Here is a 12,650-nt window from a genome sequence, read left to right as displayed (position 1 = left end):
TCAAAAAGTAAATTGGTGACCAAACTTGATGATCTTTCCAGTGAACATGAGAAGGGAATACAGGGAACGGCACATTGCACCCCAGAGGCCCCAGAACATGGGAGACTTGACAGGCAAAGTGAACTTTCCCTCTGCCTGAGGCTTAAGCTAGAAAAAAAATGCACAAATCCCTCAGGGCCAATAACAAAGGGCAGACTATATTTATAGTTCGATCAGAGAAAAAGTAGCTCAGGGTTTGTAATACTGGCAAGATTCAAGGCAACCTGTTAAACTATAGCCACTAAATTTTCACCTCCATGTTATGTTCTGATAAATGTGAAATGGTAGCAAATCTGAACTTGTTTAGATGAACTGAAAGAACGACAAAACAGAACCTTGGGATATGATGGGCATTAATAATCTTTCTGAGCATTATTACATGTGACACTATCTCATTTTCTATATGCTGGGAAAACTATGGAAATCACCCTTTTTATCACTGAGCCAGTGACAGTAACACTTAGGAGAAGCTATCTCACTTTGGGATAGAAAATCTATTTCAGGCAGCAATGGAACGTGCCAAGATACATGAAGAACCATTCAGAAACACTTTGTAAAGCAGTCTCCAGGGCCTTGGTCATGCTGGGCACTCAGTGTTCCCAGGAGAGCCAGCAGCCTGCTATACAAGGCCCCATTAACCAATCTGAGCATCATTCAAGGACTTCAGTCAGCTGATTGTTCCTGAAACATCCCTTCTGGAAGCGATTCTTTTAAGATTCCAATTCCTTTCTCTAGCACGTGGCCTTAGGTAAAGTTTATAATCCTTTTGAGCCTGTTTCTCATCTATGAAAGAGGAGCAAGACAAAGACTTGCCCCATTAGGGTGTCATGAGCACTGAGTTAAATAAGGCATGTAAAAATTCAGTGTAGTGCTTAATGCATAGCAGGCTCTCTAGAAATGGTCATTGGGCTGTGGTGTTTGCCATTTTACTATGCATTCTCTCATTTGTCAATGGGTAAGCCAGAAGAATTTTATTTCAAAATCAAAATGAGGTGATATCTTTGAGTTTATTACTTAGGATTTTTATAAAGTGTGAATACACAGGCACTTGATTGAGAGACCGGGTTGTGAACTGCCCACAAATTTGAAGGCGACTGCCATAGCCTTCTAGAACACAGGAAGTAGACAGATCACCAAATCATGGGCACCTCAGGTATTGTTAGGTCCTTCTGTATATCAGTGGTTGGAATCTAGGTACACAGTTAATTTAAATTTAACTCTCAACCTAATTTCCCTTTTCATAAGTGTTTTATGCTCTTCCTGAACCTCTAAAGTGGTTTCAATATCTAAGAGCAGAACATATATCCCTAGTCTATCCAATTAGATTCAGTCCCTCACTTCAGCCTCCTCTAATTTTCTAGGTGTTTGATTCTAACATCCAAAAGATTCTCCTTCTACTAACCCTGCCTCATTTATCATTACCCAACCTACTGATGAAGTTGGTATTCTGAAAAATGAATGTGTTGTACAGAGTAAGGAAGGAAAACAGTAACATTTGTGGAACACCAGCAATGCCCAGCACTTTAGTGCTAAAATCACATGCTCTGGGTCACACTGCTTGCCATCACTACTCCCTGTGGGAGCTCAGGTGAATCATCAGCCTCTCTGAGCCTTAATTCCCCCAGTTGTCAAATGAGAGGCATGATGATAAGACCAACATCAAGGGATTTGAGGGTGGGGTGATTCATTGAACTAATACATGTTTCTGGCATACAGTTGCTTTCAGTAAATGTCAGATTTTATTATTGTCTTGTGTAATCTTCATAACAAGCCTACAGGTGTTATTTATCTTCCCGTTTACAAAGAAGGAAATTGAGGCTCAGGACATTTAGGCAACTTGCTAGTAACCTTGTAGCAAACCAGATCTTGGAACCTAGCTCACACTGCCTATTCCCAAAGCCCTGTCAATACAATTGCCACTCAGAACAGTGAGTCATGCACATTTACCAATATGTGTGAGTTCTTCTCTCATTCATATTCCCAGTCATTGCTGGAAGAGTGTAGACTCTTCTCTCTCAGACTACTGGGAAAAGAAAGCAAAAGTAGGTGTCAGGCAGTAGTTAGTAAGAATAATAGCCCTGCCAGTTTATCCTTCCTCTGCTAATTTCCCTAGAGGCAGAAGTTAATCTGACAAGGATAAGTCCTTAATGAGCAATTCTCTTTCAGATCCCCCAGTATGCCTTTGTTGTGTCCACATTCACTGCATGTCACCATAGACAGCAAAATATTCTTGGCTTTAGATAGGAATAACTTTAGCATGATGAGTTCTACAACACACACATACACACATGTGATCAGCTGAGATGAAAACTAAAAACAGATATTCCTTCCCAGGTCCACTGGGTGAGATCCTACCTAGAAAATATTCTCTACCTCCTAGCACCTACTCAATCCAAACTTCAGACAAATGTTAGGCTATTAGCCTAGCCTTAGGGTCCAAGGGAAATAAAGGACTCTATCAAAGGTTTGGGGAGGCAGGTAAGGGAACCAAAACATGGCAGAGGCCTTTACAGTACCAATGGGAGATCACCAGCTCAAAATGGGATTCTTGAAGGCTAAAACAGACAGTGCTCCTGTATGTAAAGCAGCCCAGACAGCAGGATGGGTGGGGCTAAATGTAGTCCAGCCCTGACTAATTTCTTTCTGCTCTTCTTTACTGAAAAATTAGAACCAACTCAGAGCTGGCCTCTCTGTGTTGTGAGTAAGGCTGGAAACCTCCCTTCGTTTCCCAGGACCCTATGTCTGCTGAGCCAAGAGCAGCTGGGAGTATTGGGCCTGGCAACTTTTTGAAAAATGAAAGGACAGGAACAAGCTTATTGCTCCAGAGTGTGAGCTTAGGTGAGAAAAGTTTGGGAGCCACTGGCTTAAACCCATGTTTTTTACCCAAGGTAATTTTGCATTTGACATTTTTGGTTGCCATATTAGGGAATAATGCTACCAGCATCTAATGGGAAGAAGGCAGGATGCTGCTAAACATACTACAACTCATAGGACAGTATCCATAAGAATGAATTACTGGCCAAAATGTCAGTAGTCCCCAGACTTTGAAGCTTGGTTTATACTCTTCCTACTCAAAGTATGGTTCATGGATCAGTATCTTGTTAGAAATGCAAATCTCAGGCCCCACCCAGACTTATGAGATAAAAATCTGCATTTTTTCAAAAAATCCCCTGGTGACCTTTATGTACATTACATTTAGAGGCTCTAGTTTGGATTATTTTAGGGCTTTTTTTTTGTACAACGAAAGGTCCCCTGAATTTAAAGTGCTCTGCTGTTGGGGGTTTTAATTCACAGAAAACATTTTTTTCACATTCAACATTCTCCTATTAACTCCTCAAGATTTTGTACAGGAACAGCCTCAGGCTTTAGAATCAGACAGAGGCAGGTTTAGATCTCAACTCAGGATCTAATTGCCTTAAATTCTGTAACCTAGCTGGTTCTCAGTAACGTGCTCTGCAAAGCCCGAGATAAACTATATAAAGTTAGATTGGGTGTCTGACTAATGTGAGATAGAATCTGAACAGCCTGACTTATTAGTTTTTGACTGTGGGCAATTTACTTTCCTTCTTTCAACCTCAGTTTACTCCTGTATATAAAATAGCATTATCACACCTAAGAAGTGTGTGCAGACACATGGAGAAGTTTGTGCAGATTACGGACTTTAAGAAGCTAGCACAAAGTAGGTACTCACATGCAGTCACTTGCATATAACTGCATATGAGCACATGAAATACCATAAAAGCTCCATAAATGAGATAGCCTTTAATGCCAACTATGTACTGAAAAACAGTAACTTCCTTTCCTGTATCAGTCTGGTGGGGCATATGTTCCCATCCTAGACCCCCTTTCATCCATTCTAGGGCCAAAATGGAAGGGAGATATTGTCATCTGCCATTTTGTCTCATTGCCTCTGTTGAGACTACACCTCAAGGGTGGGCATCATGCCTTGTCTTTCCCTTACAATCACACAGCTCCTCACAGCTGGGTGACAGACACAAAGTGTCCTCAGCAAATGTTTCCTGCTACATATTTGAAATTCAAAGCCACAACACTAGTAAGAGGGTGAACTTGGACTCAAAATTGGGTCCTCTAATCCCCAATTCAAGCTGGCTTTATGTCACTACACTACATCTTCAAGGCAGGTGCCATACATGCACACAGAGAGACAAACAGACAGAGATAATTGGCAATTAACAACTGTCTGGTGGGGTTTAGTGCAAGAACAAGTGTTCATCTATTCTCCTTAACTGGACTGGGAGTGCCTCAAAGGCAGAGATACGATTTTTCCTTGTTCTATTCCTTGGCATCCTTAATACATGTCTGAGCTCAATAAATCTGTTATCCACTTGATTGACTGGTGAGTCAGTTAAGTGACTGGAAAGAATATGACATAAGCATAACAAATGCATATTGCAATTATATAAGCTGTAATTCTGTCTTCAGAAAACTCCTGTAACTTTTTAAGATTTTGCTACATTCAGGACAGACCTATTCACCCAGCCTTCACCACTAACTTTCAGAAAGCAAGTCAGACACTCAATAAAGTGAGAATGACTTTGTAGAAGAGAAGGGGAGGCATCAAAGATTTGTACACACACAAGTCTGCTTAGGTTCTATTGCCATGCAAAGGCAGTCTGACAGGGAACTTTGGAACAACATCACACTGAGCCTGAAGAAGTAAGAGAAATGAGATGAGGAGCAGACAGGAAGAAAGGGGAGACCTCTGAAGAAAGAAAACAACCAGGAGGTGGAGCAGTGAAGAATTTCCTTGGTGGGTTTGCAACAGAATGTCCAGCCCCTTCAGAGGGGTAAGATAAGCAAACACATGGCTTTCTGGGCTGCTGAGAACATAACCAAAACCCAAAGGAGTGGAAGTGTCACACCAGATGAGCCAGAACCAGTTTCAGTGATTCTGGGCAGCCAACAGTGCCATTGGGTCCAAGCCTAGGAACCATGAAGCAGGAACTTGAGGGTGCTCCAGTTCCAATGACAAAGCATAGATCAGAGCCACTGGATCTGACCACAGGCATTTTCAATTCTACTTTATGCCACAGAGACTAAGCACTTGTTATATGCTAGCTATGGCAAAGCAGCCATGAAAGAAAAAAAAAAAAACCCTAATGAATACCAACCTTCCCCAAGTTAAAAAAAGACATGCTAAGTGGCCAATTTCTAATAAGAAACAGCAAGCCAGACAATTATTGCTGCTTCTCACCCTCTGACTCCTCAGGGTTGGTCCCAAGGCCAGGGATTTAGAGGAGGGATCTTCAGTCTCACAGAGGAATAAGGGTCTTCGGGGCCTTCAGTTGGGTTGCATCTACCCAATTTCCTTAACTCTCTTGAGAGTTGTAGGACAGCTGTAAGTTCACTAGAGCAAAGTTGAAAACTAGACCTCAGGCTGTAAGGAGAGATCAGACAGGTAACCGAGTGAGGAGCCAAAGGAAAGTAAAGAGAAAACAGGAGAGCAAAGGAGAAACCCAAGAGTACAAAGTAGTGAAGGGCTCTGGGACCTGAGAGACTTGTGCAAAAAAAGTTGAGAGTAGGAGAGGGTTTATTCTAGAGACTTATTTCAAAGAGGAAATTTTTTTTCTGGGCTTGTATTTATGTGCCACCTATGAAGAAAGGCTATTCATGGGACCCAAATAGAAACCACAGCTCAAATTTGCCTGAGGCCTCACAATATCATTTCTTTCTTCTGGAAAAAAAATATCTGAGACCACTATTTCACACCCTTCTCAGAGAAGAGGAGGATGTGAGACTTGGACCAATCTAGGGTAATTCTGCAGATTGACATGAAGGTACCACAGAGAGGGAGAGACCCAACTCCAGTACAATGGGGAACAGCCTGGATGTTAGAGTACCACACTCAGGAAGAAAAAAAAAAGGATAAAGGGATACCATTATCCCTTTAAATGCAACACATTTTTCAATTACTGTTGATGAAAAACAAAAACTGTAAGATGTTTACATTTACACACAGCCACAATTGTTCCTTAAAACAAAGTTTGCTTGTGGTGAAGCTACACAGAAAACATCCCTTCTCAATTGTAATGGAAGTATTTCTCTCTGTCACTGTTAAGAGATTGCAAAGAGAAAGTTTCACAAATGCTGGTAGGAATAAAGTGTGGTCCTTAATTTATAAGGGAAAAAGAAAATGAATTTTTGACAACCTACTTTGTTTCAGGCAATGAACTGTACCAGGTGCTCTATATAACTTATCACTTTTAACCCTCAAAAACAACCCAATGAGACAACGTTCTTATCTTTCATGTACAGATGACAAAACTAAGATTCAGAGAGGTGTAGTAACATTCTCAAGATCTCACAGGTGATTTCATAAAACCTTTGCAAGTTGACCATTTAATACTGACTTCTCACCCCCACCCCAACGTACCCCCCCACCACCAAACCATCCTGGAGAGGGGTTGACAATGCAACTTCTTTACACATCATTTTAAAGGCAGATGGGTTTTTAATCAATCCACCAGGTCACCAATTAACATTCCTTTCAAGAATCAACCAGCCCTGATTCTTGAAAGGAATGGGAAAATGTGGTGCCTTTTCAGAGTACATTGATATTCATCTCGATTACCCTCCTCCTTCTCCATCCCAGCAGCACATAAATTACCAGCTCTGTTGTCAAATGCTGCATGTAATTGTGTTTAGCATAATGTCCCAGGGGAAAAGAAAAGCCATCCTCTCTCTTATGGGCTGAGATATGTCAGGGTGTGCTAAAATGAAGGTTGAAGGGTGGTGTCTACCCTCCCTCTTCCTGCCTCCCCCAGAGCATGACAAGCTCAGTCAGGGCCAGGACTGTCAGCAGCCACAAACAGGAATAGAAGAGATCAGAGTGTGAAGTGAGTAAGCAATTTTGGTAAAGAAACAGAGATTTTTCATTTGTCAAACCAAGCAAACCAATGTAAGAGAAAATATTTCCACTTACTTTTTAACAGCCATAGGATAGGTCCTCTCCAAGCCTATTTTAGTAAATCAGTAGGAAGAAACAAACAAATATTATTTGGGTAATCACTCTGAACCATCCATATTATATAATAATGATCTCACTTCATTCCTGCTGCAGCCCTTAGACAAACACCTGAACTCAGAACTGCTATTTGTCTAGTCTAAGATGATAAACAGCTGGTAAGTACAGAGCTGGTGATAATTTTTCCACATTCTTTCTTTATTCTAGCATTCACCCATTCCTCGGGATCTTGTTCCTGCCAATTTGATCTTGTACCAGTAGAAATCAACCAGTCAAGAGGCAATCTTTGGGAAATCCCCAGGAAATTCCCATATTAATACAGGTCTCTTAAAAATTAATATATATATTCATAATCACTGTCAATTAAAATTAAATTTGACTGTAGATAAAACTTAAAAATAAAAATAAAAATAGTCCCAATATAGGTTAGTGAGAACCCAGACTATCCCTGTATTCCTCCTACTGTGTCACCCACAGATTATCTTTTATTCTCAGAGTCCCCTTCAGGTCTAAAGGCTTCCGGAACACTTGCCATCACCTCTGAATGCAAGTCAACAAGAAGGAGAAAGAAGGGAAGGACAAATGGGCTGTCCCTCTTTTAAGAAAACTTTCTACATTTTTAAAAAGATTTTATTCGTTTATTTTTAGAGAGTGGAGAAGGGATGAAGAAAGACAGAGACAGAAACATCAATGTCTGGTTGCCTTTCATGCACCCCCTACTGGGGACCTGGCCTGCAACCCAGGCATGTGCCCTGACTGGGAATTGAACCAGCAACCCCTTGCTTGGCAGGCCCGCGCTCAATCCAGTGAGCCACATCATCCAGGGTTGCCTTTCTAAATTTTTTATCTATAAATTCCAGTTCCCATTATAGCCATAATATCAATATTTACATGCTTACACTTAACTCGAAGGGAGCCCAGCAAATGTAGTTCTACAATGGGCACATTGTCATCCTGAAATGTAACAACAGGACTCTGTTCCTAAAGAAAGAAGACAAAATAAAGAGAATGGATAGCCAACAGCTGCCTCTGATACAATTGCCACCACCCACCCCTACTACTACCGTCATCACCACTCTTCATTGAGGACCTCTTATGCTACAGAGTTCAGCTCAGTTCATTCTACAATAACCCTATGAAGGTGTTTTCCCCATTTTACAGGTAGGAAAATGGGGGCTCACAGAAGCTAAGCAACTTATAAAAAGTGACAAAACTGAAATGTGAACCTGGGAGATACATTTATTGTTAATAATATTTGTCCTCATGTCAAACTCCATAAAGTTCTCACTTGACATAAATGTCTAAAGTGATCAAAGTTAATTGAAAAGAACTTCACTTTTTACTTGAAGGCAACTATTTATTAAGATATCATATAACTAATCTCTCTGTCTGGCTCCAAAGCCCAAGATTCTAAACACTGTACTACATTCACACTCTCATATTAATTTCATTCACTGAACAGTGGTGGAGATATTATGGAATCAGGAGACCCTCAAATCAGCCATGGAAGAAGCTATCTGGTAAGCTTGAACATGAACCAACTCTAACAACCTTAGAAAGCTCACCCTGAAAGGGGAAACATTATACATGTTTTACTGAGGAAAATACCTGAAACACTAAATCAGTTCAATCTCAGTCTCTCTCTCTGTTCCACTCCTGCCTCTTTTTCTCTCTCTTTCTCTCATGCACACACACTTAAACTTTCCATCCTTCTATCAAGTGGCAGTACCATTCTACTAAACAAACACCCAAATTTTGCCCTTCTTCTTTGTCCTCTACTTATAGCTGAAGATTCATTTATCTCCTTAATTTATTCCTACTGTGTCCTGAAACCTTATTCATAGTTATTTTGCTTAGCTTTTCTTTTTCATGACTATTTCAAGAGAAAGGCTGACCTAATTATAACCCCACTCTTTAGCCTGCACATTCTCAGGCCTAACTAGATGCCAAGTTCCCAAATGGGCTAAGAAGGTCAGCAGCAAAGAAAATACAGCTTCCAAGCCGCTGCAGAGAAAGGTAAATATTCTTCTTTAGACCCCTAAGCAAAATGTCAAACTATAGAAAGCCTTAGCCAATAGCATTCTTGCATTAGATGGTTCAACCAGGAAAACATAACATTTGCCTGGTACTGTTCCCTTTAATGTTCTTCATTAGGATTATGTTAATGTGAAAAGCAAGTATAACTGAAGATGTCACTTAAGGGACTGGACTTGACATCTCATTTTCACCATTTATGAGGTACCTACTCTAGGCCTATCTCTAGTCAATACTAGGAATATAAAAGCAAGAAAGCCTAGGACCCTGCCTTCAAGTAACTCAGTCTAGTGGGTAAGCCAAGCACATGAGTTAACAATCCCAGACCATGGACTTAGAGCTCTGCCTGTTGATGAATAAAATGCTTGCACTGCTCAAAAGAGGATCATCAACTCCATCTAGGACTATTATGGGGGCTGCCTGGAGTGGACAGCATTGAGATGGGCCTTGACTCCTGATGCCATCCAGAGGTAGTGAGCCTGTCTTCGTGAACCTCAGCTCATTTTTGAGCCTAAGATAAGGACTTTCTTTGTCCCAGGCCCAGAAGCAGATCCACCTCCACATGGATTAGTGTTTAGCGTTTTTTACTGATGATTGCTTGGGGAGATTCAGAAAATGTTAAATCATACACTAAAGAGCAAACACAATTTTTTAAATCCCTGAGATATTTCTTTTTCTTGCTAAAGTTTTTCCCCAGCTATAGCTTCCTCACTTCTCTCCTCTTGCCCTCACATACCTCTTCAATCTTGTCAATATCTGATGTCATCAGTTCCCAACCTTAGTCTGCATGTCCAACTCAAAAAAAGACAAACAAACATGAGAGTCCACAGGTTTGCAAGAAGCCTCCTGAGAAAGCACTTCAGGGCATCATACTTGTTATACAAGTAGGCCATTGGAAAATCTCTCCTCTACCCCAGGATGCTAATCAAAATGTTTACCCAAGAAAAACCAGGGCTGAGGAAAAAGAGGTGTCATTCTTCTTCCAAGAAAATAAAATGTTCTCTCTATCATGCACTGAGAAGCATATTTTCCCAGGTGCAAAAGATAGAAAAGGGATTTCAGGAAAGGAAATAACAAAAGTAAGGACAAGAAGCTATGCAAATGCGTGTCCAGCCAAGTGTTTGGGAAACAGGAAAGGGTCTGATGTGGCTTGAACAAAGAAAACAAAGAGATGAACCTGGAAGGAGTGAGCCAGATAGATGAGTCACACCATGTCCTGGTTCTTGGTGTGTTGGTTTTATTCTGGAACTTGGTGCCACATTATTGGTGTGTTCCCAGATTCCATTTTAGTTTCTCAAGGTGTCACTGCCCTTCTTAAAAGGGATAATTAATTAGCCTGTCCTTTCCTTGTGTTTCACAGCAAAGCAAAAAGTAGAGATAGTAAAGTTTGGTTATAGCTTTAAATTTAATGATGTAGTTGGTAATTTAGGGATTATATATAATAACGTGTATATATGAATACACAAGGAAAGAGAGAATTGATTCTTATCTTACATCTGTATAATATAATTTTTAACTCTTGATTACATCATTACATTTATTCACTTAGATTCTGCCTGTTTCCAGAGAGAGAGGCAGAGACAGAAAATTTGAGACAGATCATCTTTTTAAAAAGTATAATAAAACCTTTACTCAAGATAGAAGACAATTGCCAAGTTACTTTTGAAAAAGATTAGGATAATCTGATGTTAAAATTTTTTATTAAGGAAGCTACCACTAACTAAAAATGGACAGCTTGCCAGCAGGCAAGTTAAAGATATCTATGTAATGGACTTAGGAAAAGTAAACTTTCTCTAGGCTCTGAAATAAGGAAAATTATGTGTTCCATGGAAATTCTCCTTAAAGGACAACTAACTGTTTTATGGTTTAAAAAAATGGGTGCTGAAACTCATATTTTAGTCAATTTAAAAAATCCCCTTTACTCCCTTGCTCTTTCAATACTGTTTTGAATCTCAAATCCCCAACATAATTTTTTCTTTTTTCTTGCCCTACATCCTCTTTAAATTGTATTCAAAAAATTAAAAGTGCATACCAACTCAAACTGGTACTTCTCTCCCAACTGTAATTATTTGGCAGCAGTGATAGGCTTTGGTTTGCCCACAGGTCCACATTTAACTCTGATTGAAGTGTCATTATGTGACCTTCCCACCAAAGAATGCTATCTGGAGAATAGCGGACATCATCACAAAAAATGGAAAAATTAAAGATTTCTACTTCTCAATCCTTGTTAGCACAAAAACATAATTATGCATTCTATGTTTTTCAGAGGTTAGGGTCATCCCTATTGGAACACCTATTAGCTTGCAATCTTGTCACCGGCAGTTAAAAGGAAAGCACCAATTTATTTGTCAGTGTTGGTCTGAGAGCATGCTGCATGAAATAAAAACAATTATTAAATTACTAATGATAATAATAGTTGCTGTTCATTGAGTGCCCCCTATTCTAAGTGCAAGGACTTTGCAAACAGTATGACATTTAATTCTTACAATAATCCTGCATATTACTCTCATTATATTACTGAGAAGCCAAACTTGATAGAGATCAAATAATTTGCCTACTTCAAGCTAGTTGCAAGATAAAATTCAAAGCCATGTGTATATGACTCTATGCAGATTGTGGAACAATATAATGAATAATATTCTCAATAAAAATTACACAATGCCCTATCAAGTTGGTGGCATAGGTAAACATGGCTTGCCTCTTCATAGAACCACATCAAAATTACAACTAAAATATACAACAGCCATCACTCAGAAACATCAGAAATCAAATTTCATGGAAGTCCTACAACTACAGATTAAAGAAACCACATCCATCCAGACTAGTAGAAGGGGCAGAGATACAGAAAAAGTTGGTCTCACATCCACAGGCAGCAGATAAAAATTCAGGAGGGATATCTCAGGAGTGAGGAGTCCCAGATCCACAGTGTCCAGAAGACAAAACCCCATAACTTCTGACTGCAAGTATCAGAGGGGGCTGAGTCAATGAAAGAAACATCTGAAGTCCCATGCAGTTCCTCTTTAAAAAGTCACACATGGGCTATGCAGACTCACTCCCTCTGAGCTCTGGGACCCGGGTAGCAGCATGAAAGTCACCAGTGGCATACAGGGAAGAACTGCATGGCATTAAGGCAGGAATTGGGGGACAGCTTTTTATCAGACAGAAAGGTGGGCAGAGGCCATTGTCCCTTTTCTGAGCCGTCCCCCAGCAGACCCACAGAGCTGGAAGGCAGGTGTCATATCTGAGACTCCATCAACCTGGCCAACATTGTTTGCCACATCCTAGAAATCCCCTAAGACTCCATCTCACCCAACTTACAAGCCCACTCAAACTGTTAAATGTGACTTTTCCATATGAATGGCTGGTCTTGGCTCATGCTTCATAACTTCTTAAATCCTATCAAATAAGCAACAGCAGGCTTTAGTGAGTCCTCAGCCCTCATACCTCTTGCTAACTGGCCCCAGGCCTGGCACTAGCAGCAGCCAGCCTAAATTCACAATTTGGCTTTAACTGAGAATCTGTAAGCCCACCACAAGTAGCAGCCATCTCATATTGTTTTATAGCTCGTGCAGGATGGTCCCAGGCAGACACA

Source organism: Phyllostomus discolor, chromosome 5 (assembly GCF_004126475.2).
Source record: "Phyllostomus discolor isolate MPI-MPIP mPhyDis1 chromosome 5, mPhyDis1.pri.v3, whole genome shotgun sequence".
NCBI lineage: Eukaryota > Metazoa > Chordata > Mammalia > Chiroptera > Phyllostomidae > Phyllostomus > Phyllostomus discolor.
Note: the sequence above shows the minus strand (reverse complement) of the source record.